Source organism: Falco naumanni, chromosome 1 (assembly GCF_017639655.2).
Source record: "Falco naumanni isolate bFalNau1 chromosome 1, bFalNau1.pat, whole genome shotgun sequence".
Lineage (NCBI taxonomy): Eukaryota > Metazoa > Chordata > Aves > Falconiformes > Falconidae > Falco > Falco naumanni.
In genome coordinates, this window is record NC_054054.1 from 49,049,875 (window position 1) to 49,069,807 (window position 19,933).

The 19,933-nt window shown below is 44.5% G+C and overlaps 1 long non-coding RNA gene across 3 annotated transcripts in view; it reads left to right on the forward strand.

The window, feature by feature from the left end:
• The window catches only part of LOC121087753, a 42,055-nt gene that overhangs the window by 9,974 nt on the left and 12,148 nt on the right, over positions 1 to 19,933 (forward strand). For all 3 annotated transcript variants that reach the window (XR_005827726.1, XR_005827725.1, XR_005827724.1), the window contains exon 2: positions 5,431 to 5,572. This is a non-coding gene — a long non-coding RNA (uncharacterized LOC121087753). The remainder of the gene's footprint in view (positions 1 to 5,430; positions 5,573 to 19,933) is intronic.

The following is a 19,933-nucleotide window of genomic DNA, read 5'->3' on the forward strand; positions in this document are numbered from 1 at the left end:
TACTTATGGTGGTAGAAGTAAGATTAAATTTAGGCTTAGAAAATATTCCACTAATGCAGCTGCAATCAATGTTATAGCAACGGCAATAACAAGAAACATACAAACTACCCGGTGCTTTTATACTAGAAATACTGCACAAATGCTTATTTAAAAGAGAATTTCAGAAGTAGAAATACAAATTTCAAAGCAAAAATCTCTTCTAACTGGAGCTAGTTCAAAAATGTTTGCTAGGATTCTTTCTCATGAGGATTTCAAAGTATCTGAAAAATGTTTTTGACCTAAATCAGAATATATAATTTTTATCTTTTTTAATCTTCCCCGAATAGCCTAGGTTGAACAAAACATTCTTCCAGTAATTTAGAGTAATATAATTATGTAATTTTACTACTTAAAAGTTAAATGCTAATATTAACTGAAATATGAAAATAATTCTATCACAAAAAATCCAAATTTTTCCTGTTTAATGTATAGGAACACTGGAAATTCTCCTGCATTAATTTTTTTAAAATTCATGTTTTTGACCTGATTAAATCTTTCATTAAGTAACTTGGTCAGCTTTCAGCTGGGCAATAACCAGATTTAGACATGCTAAAATTTAAAGCTCTTGACTTTTGGGACAGAAGATTTTTACTAAGATGTGTTCAGATATACTGGAATTCTGAATTACTGGATGAATTCTTTGGGTCTGTGCTCTGCAGTAGGTAGGATTACAATAATGGCCCTTCTGTCTTTAAAATTGATTGACTGCATCACTTCATAAAAAATCATCTGGTACTTTCTATGCTGAACTGCAAAAGACAGAAGACTCTAGCTCCAAATCAAATACCTGAAAGTGCTCAGAAGGTTTTTACTTTTTCTCAGCAGAAGCACTGGGCAATCAGGGTTTCTAAGAAACTTCAGGAATTTGATGAAAGAAGATAAGTACATTGGAAAAAATCTGGTACTGCAGATTATCAATAGCTTATCCATAAGGATAATACACCTAAGGGTAGTTTGGCTTCCAGGCAGACCTTTGGTGCACTGATGCATTGGGCTTACACACAGTGAAGTCAACACACCTTAAACTTTCTGCATAAATTTTCAACATATTCCTGCAAAGTCACTTTGTTGTTTTTCCCTGGACATGGGCTTTTTCTCTATTGCTCTTTCCCTAAGCTTCTGATTTTTTGAGCTTTTCAAGGCTGGTGTTCTCTTCAGTGCCCTGGTTGTGGCAGACACACCTGGGTTTCCAGCTCTTTTAAATACTGTAGATACTGAATCTGGGCTGTAGAGAGAACAAACACATAATGTTCAGCAACAGAAGAGGAAAGAGCATTTCCCTTCCTCAGTTTTTTCACTACCTGCAGATTTTTCAAGGTTAAGTCAGGTTTTTTGGTGATGTAACATTGCCCTCCTGAATATTTTTTTCCTAATCTTGGTGTTTCAACTGACCTAAGTGGTCTTTCGTTGACCTTGCCTGGTCCAACAGTCACCAATAGTCTCTTCCACAAAAACTGATTCTCTTTTTTTAATTTTCTTGCCTGAAACTTTCTTTTCTTGTGTGTCCTTCCTCTTGGCGTTTAGGCTATTTTTTTCTTGGTGTTGCTGCATAGGGACCTCTAACCTTGAAATCACAATCCCTACTGACAAGCTTGCCTTTTGCTAGTGAGGAACACCATGATCTCTAAACACTCCTGCCTGTGTGAATGTATACAGGTTTAACAATTTTCTGCTGTTCCTGGTCAGGGACTTACATGGCATGGGTCTGCCATCACAGGCTGGATCTCAGTTATGCAGGAATGCTATGCATACTCATAATAAAACAAATCCAGAAATTAACTGAATCAGTATTCATAAATCAGACATAGAGTCCCTGAATTGTCTTACCACTTTTCTTCCTTGAGGAGCAGTGGACAGGACTGTTTGTCTTGGATCCTAATGACTGAGAAAATTAAGAGAAAAATGTAATTTACCAGAAAAAGTATAAAAATTCTTTATGAACATGATGTTGGACCAGATGATTCACGAGGTTGCTTCCAACATGGTATTCTATGACAATTTTTTTTTTTTTTACTGTAAATAATTGTCATTGTATCAGGGTCCCTCAAAGCGAATTCTTCCCTTTGTCCATCCTGAAGCTTGGGGAAGTCTTTTCCAGGACCCATAATATCCAAAGTGAGACATGACTCACTACCATGGTGGTAGGGGTAGGTACATTTAAAATTCCTTCCTGAGAGAGCTTCCCCTTGTAGTACTAACAGGGTAGAAGCCCAGTCACGCTCACTCCAGTGTGCCTCTTGAGATGTTTATTCGATTTACAGTCTAAGATCCATAAGAGCATTTTCTAACTGGAAATCAGGAAAAGGAGCAGGACATATTATAAGGAAATTCTGCTAGTAAAGTGCTGCAAAAGTGCAAAGTATTTCTGATCCCACACAGTGGCAATGCTAGAAATAAAATTTCTACTAACTTCCTCTGCTGTTCACTAGAGCAAATTTCTCCAGTGGAAACATGCATATGAAAATATTATTTGTCTTTACTTTGTTTTACAGCCATGCTCATGCTCTTTCCTTTCTCAAGGATATCAGAGACGACAGGTGCAAAACAAACTGACAGCCACTCTGCAACTTTCTGCTGGTTTCACAGTCTCAAATTCAGGCAAGTTCAGTCCAGACATAGAGGTAACAAACATATGGACAACCACTGTAAGGGTCACAATGCAGTAAAAAAATGTAAAGGAGTCTTTTCTGTTGCTGTTGTTTCAGTCTGAGAGATGAACTAGAGGCTGGTAGCAAACCATAGTCAGATTTTCTAAAGAACACGGGTGGTGTAAATCCTACCCAAATGCATGAGAGAGGTGTTACCGCTTTTAACCAAGCAGCAGTGAATAAAAATCGGAGGGTGTTTTGTATCTGTATGTAGGGTAATGAAATCAATAAAAAAAATCCTGTATGCAGAGTTGCTTTTTACAATTTAAAGATTTCTGGAAAGTAGAAGGTGGTAGAAAACAGGGAAAGGAAAAAAAGAGTATGAAAAGAATAACAAACAAACAAAAAATGTCTGGCAACTGAAAATGAAGCCGAATAAACTCAAATTGCAAAAAATCCAGGTTTTAGCCATCATGGTAATTCAGCAGGGGAATGTCCTACCAAAGGCAGCCATGTGAGGTCTATCTTTTATGTTCTTGATTGAAGACAGCCTGCCTTTCTACAAGAGGTATGTCTGCCCTATAGAAACTGTGCCTCAGTCAAGCACGAGCTTGGCTTCAGCAGGGCAGAAAGCAAATGAGTGAAGTTTGCAGAGGTGTGATAGACTGAGAAGAGTCCCTGACCTGAAACTCCTTGTACTTCCTCATTTAAAAGCACCACCTCCAACTGGGGGGTGGGGTGGTGGAAATACAATCACAGTTGTCCTCAGCTGTCAGTCACTTTTGGCAAACCAGGGGTAGGGTTCCCTGAATGGAATTTTCAGTCCCTACTGGTTTCATCCAAGAGTTTTTCTGCTCTGGCAGAATAACATCTGTCTTACTTTGAATGCGATTTTGCCACTTAGACCAATGGAGAATAGTCTTTAGATCTTCAGGCGGGGGGGGGGGGGGGTGGGGGTGGGGGTGGGAATCAAAGAAATAGTTCTTTTGGTTCATGGGAACCAAGGAGGAAATTTGCTCTTGTAAAACCAAGGACCAGAGACTGCAATAACTGTGTGTTTTTCAAGAGCATTTGGCAGGTTAGTTGGTGCTGAATAGTGATGACAAAATGTTCAGCAAACCAAAAATATTCCATCTGTTCACTAAAAAATGGGATTATGTGAAGCAAGACAAATAACAGGAAATACAGAATTCTTTCTCTCCTCCAGACATTTCAAAACTAGCGTCTCAGCCCGTCCACTTAACTAGTATTAAAAGCCATTAAACCCAGCCTTTGAAACAAATCACGCCTAGCCCGAGCCTCAGCAGAGCGGAGGTGAGCAGGGAGGGCAGGACGTGGGAAAGGCTGTTGCAAGGGGACATGGCTAAAAGCAAGCAACTCTCCTCCTCCAAGCCCCGCGTCCCCAAGCTCCTCGTCCCATGGGGATTTCAGCACAGTAGGCAGCACTGCTGCAGGGCACCTTCAGCCTCTGGAGGCAGAGGAATTTCACTTGTGAAGGAACGCAAGCTGTTCGGGGAGGACTGGCTGTGTGGGCTCTGCTGGGCTTTTCTTCCCCAGCCCCCCTCCCCACCTTCCCGTGCTTGCTCAGACTGGGGCTCTGCGGGGGGGTGGGGGGTGTACAACAGGAGAGAAAATGGGCTGTTTGCTCAACAAGATCGCTTCGTGGCTGGTTTTGACAGCAACACTTGCAAAGGCTGTGAAAAATTCCCTCTGGTGAATTAATCTGGGACTTCCTTGAAGAGAAGTTGGGTAAAACAGACCTTTTTGAGATGCCTGTGAGTTCCCGAGATGCCAGAGCTGGGGACAAGCTTTAGCTGTCTTTGGGCAGATCACGCAGAAATGCCTAGCCTTTCTTTGAGCTGTTTGTGTTGCTGAATTATTTTACCAGGCAAATGTTTCACAAGCCTGGTTTGAGTAAAATCAGTAATTTTCTCTGGAGTATATTGTCTTTGGAGCACATCATGTCCCTCCGAGCAGACAGGCAGAGGACTGCAGCCCCTGTTTCTGTGATCTTTCTGATTATTTTTTTTTCCAGGTAGACCTTGCCTCTCCTGTTTTCTCATCTTTCAAGCCCTTCAGCTGTTCCCAGGGCAGACACACAAACATCTTTCAGCTTTATCCTTACCCTGCCTCTCCCGGTATGTGTGTTTGGGCAAGTGCTCAGGCTGTAGCAAAGGCTGATGAAGGTTACCATCACTGAGCCCTGCAGGAGAGCACTGCTTTTTATAATCATATTTGCGTAATTCATTATAAATACATGCAAATTTTGACTTGTCTGACCTATTACTACTGTAAATCTAAATAGAAAAAGGGTTTCTAAAAAGAGAACAAAAGAAAACAGTCTTCCTTGGTTTGATTTCGCATCTCTGCTTGTGGGTTCTGCTTTACTGGTAGGAGTTTTAAGCGCACACATGCAAGCGCACAGCTGGTTTGCTATACATTGTAGTGCCCTTCGAAAACCTCCCTTGCTGCTAGCCTTGATCCCATCTCATGCTACTTCTCAACAAAGACAGTTCCAATTTATACCCATTTCCAGCCATTTCAAACTGACTGCTTTAATTCATCTCATGGTAGTTACCAAGGGTCAGCAGAGAGATAAAGAAAAAAGGAAAAAGAAGAACAAATACTTCAGTTTCCAAAACATCAAGCTCCTGTGACCGCTTTGAGCTGTCTAACCCCAACTGGTATTAATGGCATTTCTTGTATTTACAGGTAAATAGATTTTCTTTCTCACAGGAAATGAAAGAAAATGTAAGTTTGAAGAGTCACTTTCTGCAATATTCAAGAATATGTTTGATTGCAGGAAACAGGTTCCAAACCATTTACAGTGGCAGCAGAGGGGACAGAACCAGGCAAGGCAGAGTCACAGTGACTGCTGGTGTCTAAGTCTGATGGCAGTGAGGATCTGACACAAAGTACTACGCAGCTGCACAAGCTACAGCAAGGTCAGTAGCTCACTTAAAAAGCCAGATTCAGGCACCGTGGCTTTGAAAGGGGTATGGAATTGTTAAAATCAGGTGATTTTAAAGAAATAATTTTCAGGATAAAAATGTAACTGACCCAAACAGTTGACCACATCACTCTTGCAGACGCTGTTGTTCCTCAAGGGAGGGACACCAAAACTCCCCTGAGTCATTCCCACCCAGCTTTGGACCCATGAAATCTCATGCCCAGGTAGGACATCGCTCTTCAGGTGCTGTATCATCCCTCAGCAGGGTGTGGTGATGTCAGCTTTTATGTCACATCAGCCAGAGCTCTGTGTTCTAAATCACTACAGGCTTGCTTTTTTATTTTGATTTTGGACTCAGAAAGGAGTGTCAAAAAAGAAACCTGTGGGGGGGGAACTCATCAGCCTATCTTTGAACTGAAATTAAAGGGAGGTTTCACAAATGACGAGTCATTGGAACATAATTTCATGATGCTGCCAATTATTGTTCCCATTGTGAACCACTCAGAAAAATACCCTGAGATGCTATGTGCAGACAAAACCAGGATTTTAGCTAATATAAATGCATTACTCTTAATGCAATGATGCTACCTTTTTTCCTTCCAAAACATAGTATATTTTTAAGGACACATTCTAGCGTAAGCAGGGTACTTTTCCCTAACTTCTGCATAGAGGTATCTCTTTTGGGATAAGATCTTGTTTATAAATGGGGCAGGCAATCTTAGCAGGCAGGAACAAAGAAAAGTGTTTTTATTAGCAGCAGGAACCCCATGAACAGCTTTGACCCCAATTTAGGATTTAGCTTATCATTTCACACAGAGGCTTGCATCAAGAATTTGACACTGGTGCCCTTTTCTAATTTGTAAAGCAAACTAAAAGGAAAATAATGGAGTACGGATAAGTGCTGTTCATGAGCCACTGAGCAGGCTCTATTCCATTCTGCCCAAATTACTCCACAATCAGTCAGAAATCTCACGACAGACTAGGTTGTCTTTTTGTTGTTTTTATTCCTCTAAAAAAAAAAAAAAAAAAAAAAAAAAAAAAGGCAAATTAAACCACCAGGCCTGTCTGTCCCTATCCTGCTGGCGATCAGGAGTACTGTGGAATTGGCATTCCTTGCGCTCATCACTGCATCCACGGAGGGAAGCGCTGCCGGGGCATGGAGGGCATGTTCGCCCGCGAATGTTAGAGCTGTGGTCGTGTGATCGAAGAGCAACCTAAGGTTAGGTCTTAAGCGTGGTAAAGCCCTGGCAGCTTTGCTCCAATTCCGTGATCCTAATGGCTTGAGACTGGCTGAATTCTTCTAACCCCAGCAATTAGTTCTTTCATTTTCTAGAACGGCTCACTCGAAGTGTTATTTTATCCACACAGAGGGCGCATCGGAGCTGGGGCTTAACCCACCCGAATGCGCTCGCTGGCTGTGTGAATCGTCTTTCAGGCAAAGCCACCGTGCCCTGCACCCACCCGTGCTGATTCAGCCAGATTTTTGTCCCTGACAGCAACAACAAAACAAAACAAAAAAATCACAAATTTTGTTAGCTTTCGTGAACAAAAGAGCTGCATGAGAGCAAAAACATACAAATGATCTTAGCAGATATGTGGTATTGACATCTCAGTAAGAGAGAATTTTAGTCTTTCTTTTCTCTAGCTGAAAGATGACACAAGGCAAACGCAAACTGCATTATTTGTGTTTCCCCCCCCAAAAAATGACACCAATATCCTGTTCCTGTGTGTCAGAGCAGCCTTGCAAATTAAAACTCCCTTCTCACCATATTTACATGGCACCCCTTCTGCAGCCCTGTTCTCTCCTGGCAGCAACTGCTGAAATACGTGTGACTTTTCTAAACAAGGACATGCATCTGCATTGCTTGAAGTAATATATGTATATATATTATATGGGAACTGCTGAGTGGCTTTTCCTCACATTACTGAGAAGCACATATTTCCTCCGCAGATTTTACAACACCAGATGAGTGGCCCCAACCCAGTGAGCAACGGGAGGGCTTGCTACGTGTGATTTTATGGAGCACAGCAGGACTAAGGGCTCCTCAGGAGCTCTGCTTTCACCCTGTGTTACTCTGGTAGGAGGGAAGAGCAAAGGGTGTGCAACATGTCTCTTTGAATCAATGTGTAGATATACGGAAAACGTGTGAAAACCCACACAGCCATCTGTTTACATGGGTTTGTATCATCTGTGGGAAGCAGAAGCATAAGGAGAGAGGTTTAGGCTCTGACTGTTGTTGGGGAAAGCTGGATATAGGACAGGAGGAGAAACTCAAGATAAAGAAAAAAGCCAAAGGAGGACAGGGCACAGGCCCAGAGGGGAGAGAAATATAAATATAAATGAGTGAATAAGGAGAAGATATATGCTATTGCTGTCACCTGGCTGTGTCTGCCTCCCAGGCTGGTGTCCAGCTCTGCTGATCTACTTGGTGTTCAACACCCTTGCAAGTTCCAGGCTTCCCTGCCACACTGCCTTGGTGTGACATGCCTGGGAAAGTGTGTGCAACACACCATTCATGCTCTGGACGTGCCAACCTCATGCCGCCAAGCATCAGAGTGCATCTCCAGCTTCACCTGTGAAGCCTAGCTCTCTCTGAACTCAAGCACGATTTGACTGCTGATTTTTCAAGAGTTATCCTCTTGTTGATGTCTTTGTGGCACATAACATTTTGGAATTGATGTTATCTGTAACAACCCATCATAAAGACTACTTCTGAAGGGTACTTTGGAGCACTGGGACAATACAGTTTCATTGCTCACAGACCTGACTGAACTGGCATGGCATCACCGGCAACAAGAGCAATGCCTTAAAGTGCCTTTTGAAGCCAAAGCAATGCAATGTTAAATAACATGTGGTTAAATCTAGCCCTTGTGCTTGACTCAGCATTAGCATTAGGAAGATTTGCTCTGGAAACTCCTGCCAAGCAATAGGATCGGCGTGACAGAAGGATGGTGAATCGTTTGCCGTGGATCTTAGCTTGCAGACCAGGAGTTCAGAAATAGAGAAGATGAGATCGGAGGGCGACTGAAACTAGCCAAGTTCAAAAGCCTTCTTGCTAATTCAGTATGCAAACAGCACACAGGTAAAGGCATAAAATAGTTTTCCCAGCTACAGCCTGCCAGATCCATGCCCTAAGCATGGCTGAGGAATCCTGTGCAATGTGAACCAGGGATGACGGGGAAAGCCCCAGTCCTTCTCCAGCCAGGCAGGTTTCCTGGAGATTAGTATGTACATTGCACAGTGCTGCAGGGCTGTGGCAAGAGGCTGTGGCTGAAGTGATACTTTAGCCGTATGTCTCCCATCCCCGGCAGTGCTTGCAATACCATTTGCATTTCCAGGCTCTCACAGCCCTTCTCCAAGGTTAGTTTAAACGCGCTTGGCAAATGTAACTCGTTCTGCAGCTAGAAAACGGAAAGGAGCAGAAAATGCTCCCAGCCATTTTGGTGTGTCTGTGAAATTACCCTCTTGATCTGATTCTTCTTGACTCATCTCTTCCCTTCTGTCCTCTCTGCCAATAAGCTCCGGCAAGCAGGACTGAGTCTGGCTGCAGGAAAAAAGGGTAAAAACCATGGCTCAGCAAGTTTGGCCCAAAATGGTAAAACCAAGTGATAAATTAATTTGTTACAAGCAATGCAAGACTGTGCTTAACAAATTGCCCTTTCCTGAAGTCAGAAGGACTACCTGCACCTGCACTTGCACCTCCATCTGCCAGTATGGCTGACCAAAGAGGTCATCCTCCTGTTGTGGTAGTGCTTTCCCATCACTGACTCCCCAGACTTAAATCTTCATTCTGCAGCAGGTAGGAATTAATTTTGCTATTGAGCAAGACAGTGTAAACAACAGAGATGAGTTTGTAGTGTCTGAGGTGGGAGTGGAGGAGCAGGGAGTGGGATGTCTCTCAGCACCATGTCTGCAGCCTATGGCCAGGATTGGGAAATTCCGAGAGAAGAAAGCCATATGATCACAGCCCACCCGGGACATTAAGTCAACAGGGCATGTCTTGTAAGTGGCAGAATCGGGCACCTCCAGAGGGTGACACGGAGGCCCCTGTGCTGGACTGCTGCCTGGAGGGTCTTAAATGTCTTAATTTTTTACCTATGGGGAGACTCACATCTAACTCAGACACCTAAATATATAGCCCAGACTTAACACAAACATCCCTCCTGATCACCATTAGATTTTATCAGAAGCAAAAGATGTCTAAGAAATGTTGGGGGTTTTAAAATATTTTTTAACAGAAAAGTTTAATAACACCCAAAACTTTGAAAATAAAATACACAGCTCTGCAATTACATTGTGAAGTTACAGAAAAGCTGCCATCTCAAGACTAAATGTCTCTTTAAAAAAAAAAAAATACATAATGTTCTGACTTGTCTTATTTTGAGGTGTCGATAGATACCCAAATTTCCCAAAAGAAAGTTTGTTGGGAAAAATGCAGCAATGTGCTGGTAGAATGGAAAATTTATAGGCAATTATCTGTGTTAAATAGGTTAAAGAACTTCCTCACTTTTTCCTGTGCAATCACATTGGATTTCTGGTGCAGCAGCAAATAACAGTTTAATTATAGTCTTATACTCTAAAAATAACTCTTTAATTATTTGTGTCTCTTATAAGGAAAAAAATGCTAAGAAAATACTTGCTGAGACAGTTCAGGACCATGTGAGACTAGGACTGATTCTTCCTAAAGGGCACGTCACATCCAACTTTGGCCTTGATAGGCTACAGAAATACCTGAGTAGTATCTTTTCTGGCTCAGCACATTTTGTAAAAACCCTTCAGTTGCGCTTTCTTTTAAAAATCTGCATTAGCTGTAAAAACCTTACTGGATGGCCTAGTTTCCTGTGGAATTATAAAAAACAAACAAAAAAAAAACCAACCAACAAAAACAAAATGTGCCTTGGGCAGAATGACCTTATTCTTTGCATTCTTATTCCCTGCAGCTGGTTTTTATGCTTTTTACTGCTGTGATGTGTTGGGTTGTGTTTTGTATCTGTCAGTGCATAAAGTAAGGAACTGGGTGTGGAAGCAGTAGCCATGTGGGAGACAAGAACTTCCCAAGATGTAAGCTCCCATCAGCAGGCACATGAACTTTCCCACTCATCCAGCATCGTCTGTTTGACTTTCTCACCAACTTGAGAAGCTGCAGCACGTGCCCTGGCAGCCGCATGGTCCCCTGGGAGATGCAGGTTCTGCCTGGGTCTTCTCCTTCCTAGGTGACCATGTCTAATCATTAGGCAAATATACCAAGAGTGGCCATCAATATTATCAGCTGTAAAAGAAAAGGTGTAGGTGGCTATCAGTTAGAGATGGGAAAGGTGAGAAGACAGGAGCTGCCTCCCACCATCTCAGGACTCTGCTAGCAGGGAGCATACAGTCCGCACAACCCCCTCTCTCACATACCAAGGGCTTTTGCCCGTGGGGACTCAAATGCTGCTGGAAAAGTAGATGGGCTGTTGAGCTACAGAGCTTTTTTGCAAGGTGCCTGGCTTTCACTCCCTCCTGTTGGAGCTGCTTCACTTTGTACAGGTGATTAAATATTCATTGGGCCAGGGAGAGAAAAACAAGAGATTGATTCTATTGCCCAGTTGTTTGGGTGCTCGCCTGGGATGCGAGAGATGCAGGGTCAAGTCCTTGCCCTGAAGATGATTTAATTATTTATACAAAGTGGAACAGCTCCAGCAAGAAGGAAGTACGTGCCGGCAAGCCTGATGGCCCTCTCCTGCCCTGCACAAAGCCTCTTCCCTTTTAACCTGGGTGATGACTTGGTGCAAGTTTTCTCCTTGCCAAGTAAATATTTCCTGTGTGCATCGTGATTTATTAGCTTCTTGTTCTTGCTCCCTGAGCCAAGGCTCACTTGGGCACTGTGCTTCACAGCTGGATTCACAGCTGTGGCTCCTTGCCGAGGGAGGCACAGCCACCTTGCCCACCGTCAAGGATTAACCTTTTACTAAGCTGCATAGCCACCTCGCTCCCTGGCATCTCTGCTCTCCTTGCCGTCTATGCAGCAGAGGAAGCCCCAGCAGCTGCAGGGAGGGCCAGGCTCTGGGGCGCAGCAGGGAACACAACTTCCATAGGGATTTCCAGGGCTCGTGGGACCACTGTGAACAGAGGGGCAGTGAAAATGCAGAACTTCCCCTGTAATAAGGAAATGACAAATTCTCTCATCCTGTTGGTTTCTCCCTAAGTGTTTTGATGTGGATTATTTACTTTACTACCATAATGTCAATGCTGCTACTATTGGTTGGCTTTTTTCTAGATGACAACATTATCTAAAATTGAGATGAAGAACTAAAGTTTTCCCTTGCAGGGGCTGGTGGGAATGGCCTGTGCCATGTTATCTTCAACACATGAACAATCTTAATTTCAGTAGCATCCCACAAACTTTAAGTGTCTGGTTTAAAGCAGTGATTAAATAACCTAGTCTGCTTTACAGAAAGGATGTTTAAGACCTGCATACTAACACAGCTGGTTTTCCACAGGGCTTTTAAATTGAGTGTGCCACCTTCAGCTAACCAGGCTATTTCCATCACTGTTCTGCAGCAAATGTCACTAGGTAAAAAAACAAAGATATCAGTACGGTGTTTCAGTTTACACACACAGTTAGCCTGAGCTAATCTATTTCCTCATTTTGCACAGTTTGTTCTGCTGCTGTCAATCTTTTCTGTATTCACAAACCAAGGAAAAGTTCCTCATAAGGAAAATCACTGAGCACAATAAAATATAGTAGCAATATGATTATTCTTTGCAAGAATTAATTTTTAAAACAAAGCCAAACAAAACAAGATTTAAAAAATATCTATTATAACATAAAAAATGTAGTGCTTATACTTGCTATCAAAATCTGGTCCTGTTGACTAATGGCTTGCGCATGCAACAGAGATGGTATTGTTTACTTTCTTACCCAAGTTTACATTTATTATTACTGCTAAGTTTTGTGTTAGCACACACTGTTTTAAATTAAATGAATATCCAAATACTGGTTTGAAGTTGCTAATGGCACCATATGTACTACATTAGCTTGCATACTATTTAAAGAAAAGGTCTTAATTGTACTACCATTGCCTGAGGATATTTTTGTGGTAAGTGGTTAAGATTCATTTTCTTGTTCATGTAGAAAATCACTTCATGAAAACACTGGAATACAATAACTTTTTTCCAGTTTATGCATTTTTGCTTTGATCACTTGGATTAAGGGAAAAGAGGACTATCATTTAAAATCTGAGTGTCTCAGTAAGCATTTAGTAGTTATTTTTAACTGAAGTAACTTCCTTCCCTAACCACAAAAAAAAAAGAATGTAACAAAACGTAAACATTTACTTCTAGACTTCACTAGTGAGTCTGTTTGCCCTCTGGTTTCACTGCTAAACAGTCTACAAAAGGTGTAAAATAGGCAGTGTAACCCCAAACTTGGCTGAAGGGTTTAGCATCAGGAAAAAAATAACTCCATAAGTGCATCTAATATCTGGAAAATACTGGAGGCAAGAGCCCTCACTTTTAGCAGGTAGATGAATCACGAGCTGCCTGGCAATGTGTCACCTCAGTGCCACCAGCACAGCCACTCACACCCGGTCCCTCCTTTTGTGGGGCTCAAAATTCACAGCTGCTGCAGGATGCTGTGCGACTGGGACTGTGGGATGCAGAAGAGGGTTCTTGTTGTTGCCAGGGCTGGACCTATCCCTGGGTGTGCAACAGCGGAGGAGGAAGAGGCTGGGAGCCACTCCGCCAGTCCCACACTTTGACATTGTTTTGGAGTGATTTGTTCTTCATGACAGGGTCAAGCTGCTGTGAAAAGGTTAAACAAACGGACTTTGTAAGCTTCTTTTAGGGGAAAGCTGGTCAGACAGCCCCTTTAATCACCAATCCCCTTCAGCCCTGGGAAAAGGCATCGGCCAGACTCACTTGTGCAGCTGTGGGGAGCTGGGGTGAGAAGGGGTGAAGGCTCCCTGCCTTCCTGCAGCTGCCTTCAGCTGGAAAAAAAGAAATCCTGCAAGGGAAGGTGTTTGGCTGGAAGTGCTGGTGTGCCTCCCCCTGCACTGAGGTGCTGCCACAGAGGAGGAGGAGGAGGACATTCCTCTGGGGCCGGTGTGTAGCCCAGCGTCCCTAATGTTGTCTGCACCCATCCTGTCAGGAGGGTAATGAGGGGAAAGTTCCCAGACGAAAATGCAAAGCACCTCGGTCTTCAGTGGGGGCTTGGAGGAGGCTTGTCGTAGCAGCCTCCACCTTCCCTCCACCATGGCTGCAGTCTGGCACTCTGCTGGGAGAGGAACCCTGGAGGGTCAATCCCCGCAGACAGGCAGTTTTCAGGTCAGCTCCTCTGCCCCATTTTGAGGTGTTAACATCTACTGGACACCCAGCACATTACAGCATTACACACCTGAACTGCACCTTCTTGGAGATGCCCTAGGGCAGGGATGGTTCCTCCTGCCACATTATTCACAGGGCAGCTTAATAAATAGTACTGGCTTGGCTCCCCTCCCATTGAGAGTGGCAGCAGCCAAGAGCGGCATCATTCCTCCTGCCTGACATGGGTGGTGGAGGCGGCAGGAGATGGCAGTGAGGCTCTTTGGCCCAACATGGTGTACAGAAAGGGTGAGAAGACACATGGTGAGAGCCGGGATGGGCAGCAAGGCCCACAAACACTGCTCACTCTGTCCTAAGAGCTTCGCTGCCTTTTGCAGCTGACTAATTTGGACCCTCATCTCCTCTCTGCTCATCCCCATTAAGCATGCTCCCTCCCCACCCTCCACCCCCAAGCCTTAGCTGTGAATTGCCCAACATCCACACACAGACACGGGTTTTCATTCCAGGAGCGATGTTTGCAGGAAAGCCCAGGGGTTGCTATGAGCAAACCCTGCCATCTCCCTGTGCCAATTCCAGCCACGCTAGGACCATGTCTTGCCTGTTTCCTCCCTTAGATCCTTACATCTCTCATCTTATTATCTTCAGCTGCTTTCTTACCGCAAGCTACTTTGGTAGTGATTTTCCACAGTGACCACAAATCTATTTTATTGCTGCTCTCCAACCTGCCACTGGTTCATCCTCCTCTCCTTACCGCATCCACCCTCCTAACTTCCTTTACCTCTCCACACGTTCCAGCACCTTGTTTCACATACATTCTTTTTCTTACGCTGCAGATAAATATGAAATAAGAAAAGTTCTCACCTCCCTCCTGTTTATTGACATGTCCCATCAGAGATGCCGTAACTGCTTGTATGAGCACTCCTCATCTATTCCAATGCAAAATAAAACATATTAATTCAGCCAAAAAATAAAGCTGATTTCCCCTAGTTGCCATGAAAGGGACTGGCTGTTGCAGGGTTCCAGCCACAGAACTGAGGACCATCACTCCTTGGTTGTTCCTGCTGGATCCTTAAGTGCATGAGTGTGTAAGATGGACGGATGTCAGTGAAGTCCACTGACTATGCTGCCAGGCAGCAGAGGCTTTTCTTTCCCCTCTGAATCAGGATTTTCTAGATCTTCCTACTTTTCTGAAAATGACCAGGAATCAGCAGGTATGTTAATAACTGGAGAACAGCTTCAGAGGATTTGTTCTTGAGAAACTTCCTTAACTCCATCCAATCTTTGCCTAAAACTTCTTTTGCCCCTATGTTATCATTTTCATTTGTATGTGAATAAGTGTCATGAATGTCCAAGATGTAGAAAGACAGCTCAGTGCTTCCTACTTTGAGTTCTTCTCCAAGTAATCTCCTTGATGATTGAAATAAAAATGCAGGTTTTCTTCCTATAAGCAGGTCGATTTTGTACCCTTTCTGCACTACTTAGAAGCCATTTCTCAGGCAATAACTTCAGCGTTCAAGATCTGGATTAAGATTATTCAAATAAAACAATGAAAAGGAGAATGAAAAGCTTGATACTTCCACGTAGTAATATAGTTGTGAACCTAATAGCCTAATTGCCTTCTGCACCCCTCTGATCTCCAACTGTCATACAACTCGTGCTGGAATAGCCATCATATTTCACAAAGCTGGGATGGATTTGGTAAGAGGCCAGTCTTGCAATCTTTCTTCAAAACAGAAAAATGGACATGGTAACAACTGCCAGCGAAGGACCCAGTACTAAGCTACTGAAGTCAGCAAGCTGCTCTGCCAGCGATTTGGGTGTGAATTAAGAGCCTGAATTCCAGATGAATCAACATCTTTCTACCATCATAGTCGGTCTTCAGCTGAATTTAATCTCCGTGCTGCATCAGCTGTCAACCAGCTGAACAGTTGTCTTGCCTGCGGGGATTTGTGGCAACGAAGCACTGAAAGAGAATTCAAGAAATCATCCAGGCCACTCTCCCATCCTGTGTGGAAGTTAGCTGAATCACTTTAGATAATCTCATACATATATTTCTTCTAACCTGCATCTCTGTAGTACAAGTCCTGGGATTTCTATCAAACCACTGTCTTAAATACCATCTTAAGAGGCAGACTGTGTCTCTGATATTTATCCTGGGTTTTTATGCTGCAAGTTTACGTAATTTCTCATTCTTTTTCACTTGGTCACAACTGATCACCAGCAACTTTGTAGCAACATTTTACATATAGAAAACTGTCGCCTCCCTTCTCTTTTTTTCCCCCAGTTTAAACAAAGCCACATCTTTCATCCCTCATGTTTTCCAGATTTCCGTTATCCCATAGACTCTTTCCTGTTGATCAGTATGAAGGCAGCCAAGCTTCCCAACTCTGCAAGTAGCATGCCAAATGCCATTAAGCTGGAAGCTGGGAGGCACGTACCTTGGAAAGATGAGCAGGGAGGAACCAGTGCTCTGGAAATGAGTTGCAGTGCAAAAGGATGTGTTTCCTGTGAAAAGTGGATCCTATGAAAACCTGGAATTTCTACAAAAATCTGAAAATCTGGGGCAGCTATTCCCCACAGTGACTCAGTGCGTGTGATCACACCACAGCTCAAGACACCTTGTTTTCTCTATATAGGGAATTTGGATTATTGAGCAGCCCCCAGGCAAGTAAAGACTGATGTGATATGGCCCAGGTAGGAGAGATGCACTTCAGCTGTTCAAGAGCAGGAGTGTTGCCATCCCCAATTAAAGCATCTGCATATCCTATCTCTTAAAAGAAAGATAAAAGCCTCTTAAAAGAAAGATACATTATTTCTTGGTCAGAAATAATGTTGCCACACACACGACATTTTCATCCAGATGAGTGATACAAACGTTTTTGCATTAAGCTTAATTTTCTCTTCCTCATCAGAAAGCAGATACCATAATCATGCAGTTCGACTAGTGGGGCATGGAATTGGTCCTGGATGTTATCCATAATTACATATAGGATCAGATCTGAATTAACTCAGCTTGGCATTCAAACCTAGATCCTGAAAACATGTGGTTTGTGTTTGGGAGTACCAAAGGCTGGTCAATGGGTTCAGTCGTCTTTAATTTTTTCATGAGTCCTTAACACTTAATTGCTTGTAGGTCCTACTTTCCAAAAACATGATCATAAAAAGCAAATTTGCCAAGTTAATTCCAGCATTTCCTCACACTAATGAACTTTGTAGATAAGATTTCATGCTGATATTAATGAGTTCCCAAACAACCAAAGCTGATTTCAGAAAGTAATAAAATTGGGGCTTAAATGTCTTACAAAACTGGAGATAGATCCAAAATGCAAAACCTCAGAGATGTTCAGAATATGAACAGATTTGCATCTCCCTAATACCAAAGTCCATAACCAACATATCACATTGCTAGGAGACAGCCAGTGGTTACAGCCTATCCAAAAAGTGACCTTTGTCTCACAAAGCTGTGCAAGTAAATGTTAATCTTCAGCTATAGTGTTATTCTAGATTTGGCACAGAATAGTCAGGTTAGTATCTCTGTTGCTACAGAAGTTATAGTTAGGTGATTGTTTTCTATGGGGCAGGAAATTCTGTCAGCAATATACTGATATGACTTCTGAGACCCCTGGTAAATACAAATGCAGAATAATATCTTACAGGCCCTAGAAGGTTCTCTGGGAAAGGCAAAAGGCACAGCTCACCTTCAAGAATGGAAAGGATCTAGTATATGTTGGATTCTGGTTAACCTTTATGCATTTTCTTTAAACTTGCTTTTTTAAAAACATTACCAATGTGACAATATTATGGGACAGAACAGAGTTCGGTAACAGCCACCAGCATTTTTTGGTTAAGAAGAAAACAAATATCCAAAGGAGCAATGTGAAGGGCAGCGAGAGTGGGGTAAATCAGCGTAAAAACCAGAACATAAGGTAGTAACAAACACATTTGGCTGGAGAAGGACTCTGCAGAGCCCTGGTGGTGAGGAAAAGAGGATGAAGGTGTGGGTGAAGTGAGTGGAGAAAATCTGCTGGAAACTGTGTGTACAAAATGCTGATTACCATTGGTGTTTCATGGGGAGTTCTATGTCCATGGTCAGATGCTGTTCTCATGGCTCACAGGGAGCAGGGCATATCTCTATGGGATTTTTCCCAGAGAAAAATACTTGTTCTGCTTTGATTTTCACAAAAAAATTAAGGTAGATGTTTCCTATGTGATGGATCTGAGCAAGGCTCCAGAGTAAGGAAATGACTGAGGATGTGCACGCTAAAAGAGGTGTCAAAACTTATTTTAAAAGAACTTTGCTTTCATAAAGTCAAATCTCGAAAAGATTAGAGTCCTGACTCGGGAGCTTCCTACATGACATCTGTGTAGCTGGGTGTGTATCTTTCATCCTGGATAGTCACATATTTATTTTTTTTTATTGATTTAGGTCCAGACCCTGTTTGGTCCAGTCCCAGGGAGTGCTAGCCAAAAAAATAGTCTGATTTTCATTTGAATGAAACCAAATATTCTGGAAACGTTCTCTTTTTCCAATTCCCAAGCAGCCAATAAAGGTAGCAACGCCTCTAAAAATAAATAAATAGATGAGAGAGAGAGAGAGAGAGAGAGAGAGAGAGAGAAATAAAAATCTCAAACTGTAAGACAAAAAAAAAATTCTCGCTGCTTTGGCATAAAGCCAAAGGAGGAAAGAGACATTCCTGAGGTAGAATTATTGGGAAGATGCTTCTTGGGGAGGACTCTGTAAGGGTCCCCTCGCCCTGCATCCTGCTCTGCCCCGCGTTCGCCTGCAAAATTCACGGGATTATCCCCGTTTCACTCGGGATGAGGGGAAGCGATGGGACAAATGCCGCCGGGCCGGTGGGGACACCGTTTCGCTTCCCGCAGCAGCGGCGGCGCCGGGGCCGCAGCCCCCGGGAGGGGTGTCCGCGGCGGGCCGGCCGGGCCGGCCACCAGGCGCTGGGCACTGAACGAATTCACCTCCCAGCTGGGCACAGAAGCTGGTTTTGGGGGTAGAAGTTTAGTCCCCCGTCTCCCTGCCCCGCCTGCCCCTCGGCTGAAGAGCCTGGCTGCGCAGAGCCGCGCTGGTGCCGCTTTGCCGACGGCACTGCCCGGGCGCTGCCGGCCCCTGCTCCGCGTGGGGGGTCGGGAGGGGTGCGACCACCCCCTTACTTCTTCCTAGGGGGGCCGTGAAACCCGGGGCTTCAGGGCCGAGAGGGTCTGACAAAACGAAATTAACACAAAAATGGGTTTCCCTAAAGAAACAAAAATTAAAAGCAACTAAAATAAAATCCTTTCCCCTGCCCCTGCTCATTGCCAGGGGTGGAAACGGGCCACGGGCGCAGCCCCCGGCGGCCGGTGCCGCGGGAGGGGCGAGGGGGAGCCCAGGCGCTGCGGGGCCGGTTGTGGGCCCGGGCCGTCGGGGAGCGCTCGGGACCTCTCCTGCGGGAGGGCTGCCACCCGACGGCAGGTCCGCTCGGGCCGGGGAGAAGGAAACGCCACCTGAAGATGCAGCCGTGGGCATCCCCTGCTCTGACCCCCAGTGGGGCCGGGAGCTGGCCCCGGGCCTGGAGGCGGCATTGCAGGAGGTGCGGGACCGGCGGCCCTCGTGGGAGCTGGGCCTGATCGACGGGGTGGGGACAGACACGGGTGGCGTTCCCCTTCCCCACAAGTGGCCGGGGAGGGTTTGGGGCTGGGCTGAGCATCAGCCTGCGGTCGCGGGGCCGGGGGAGGGGGGCTCTGCGCTACCCCTCTGCCCCTGGCCGGCCCCTCCAGGGCGCCTCGGTGTTTTCCCACCCCTGCCCTCCCGGCCGGTGCCGCAGCCCCTCCCGTCTCCTTAAATTAACCCACAAAGGCGATCTCTCGCCCAGAAGTAGGGCACAGGAAAGTTTGGGGCAGAGGAGCCGGAAGATTCTTGCCGTTGGCTGCGATTCATCAAAAAGCCCCTTCATTATGAACAGCCCAGTTCCTATCCAGGGCGGGGGACCGCCTTGCCGCCAGCCTTCACCCCCCGGCGCACCCCTTTCCCCCCAGCCTCGCCCCCCGGGGCCAAGGCGCCAG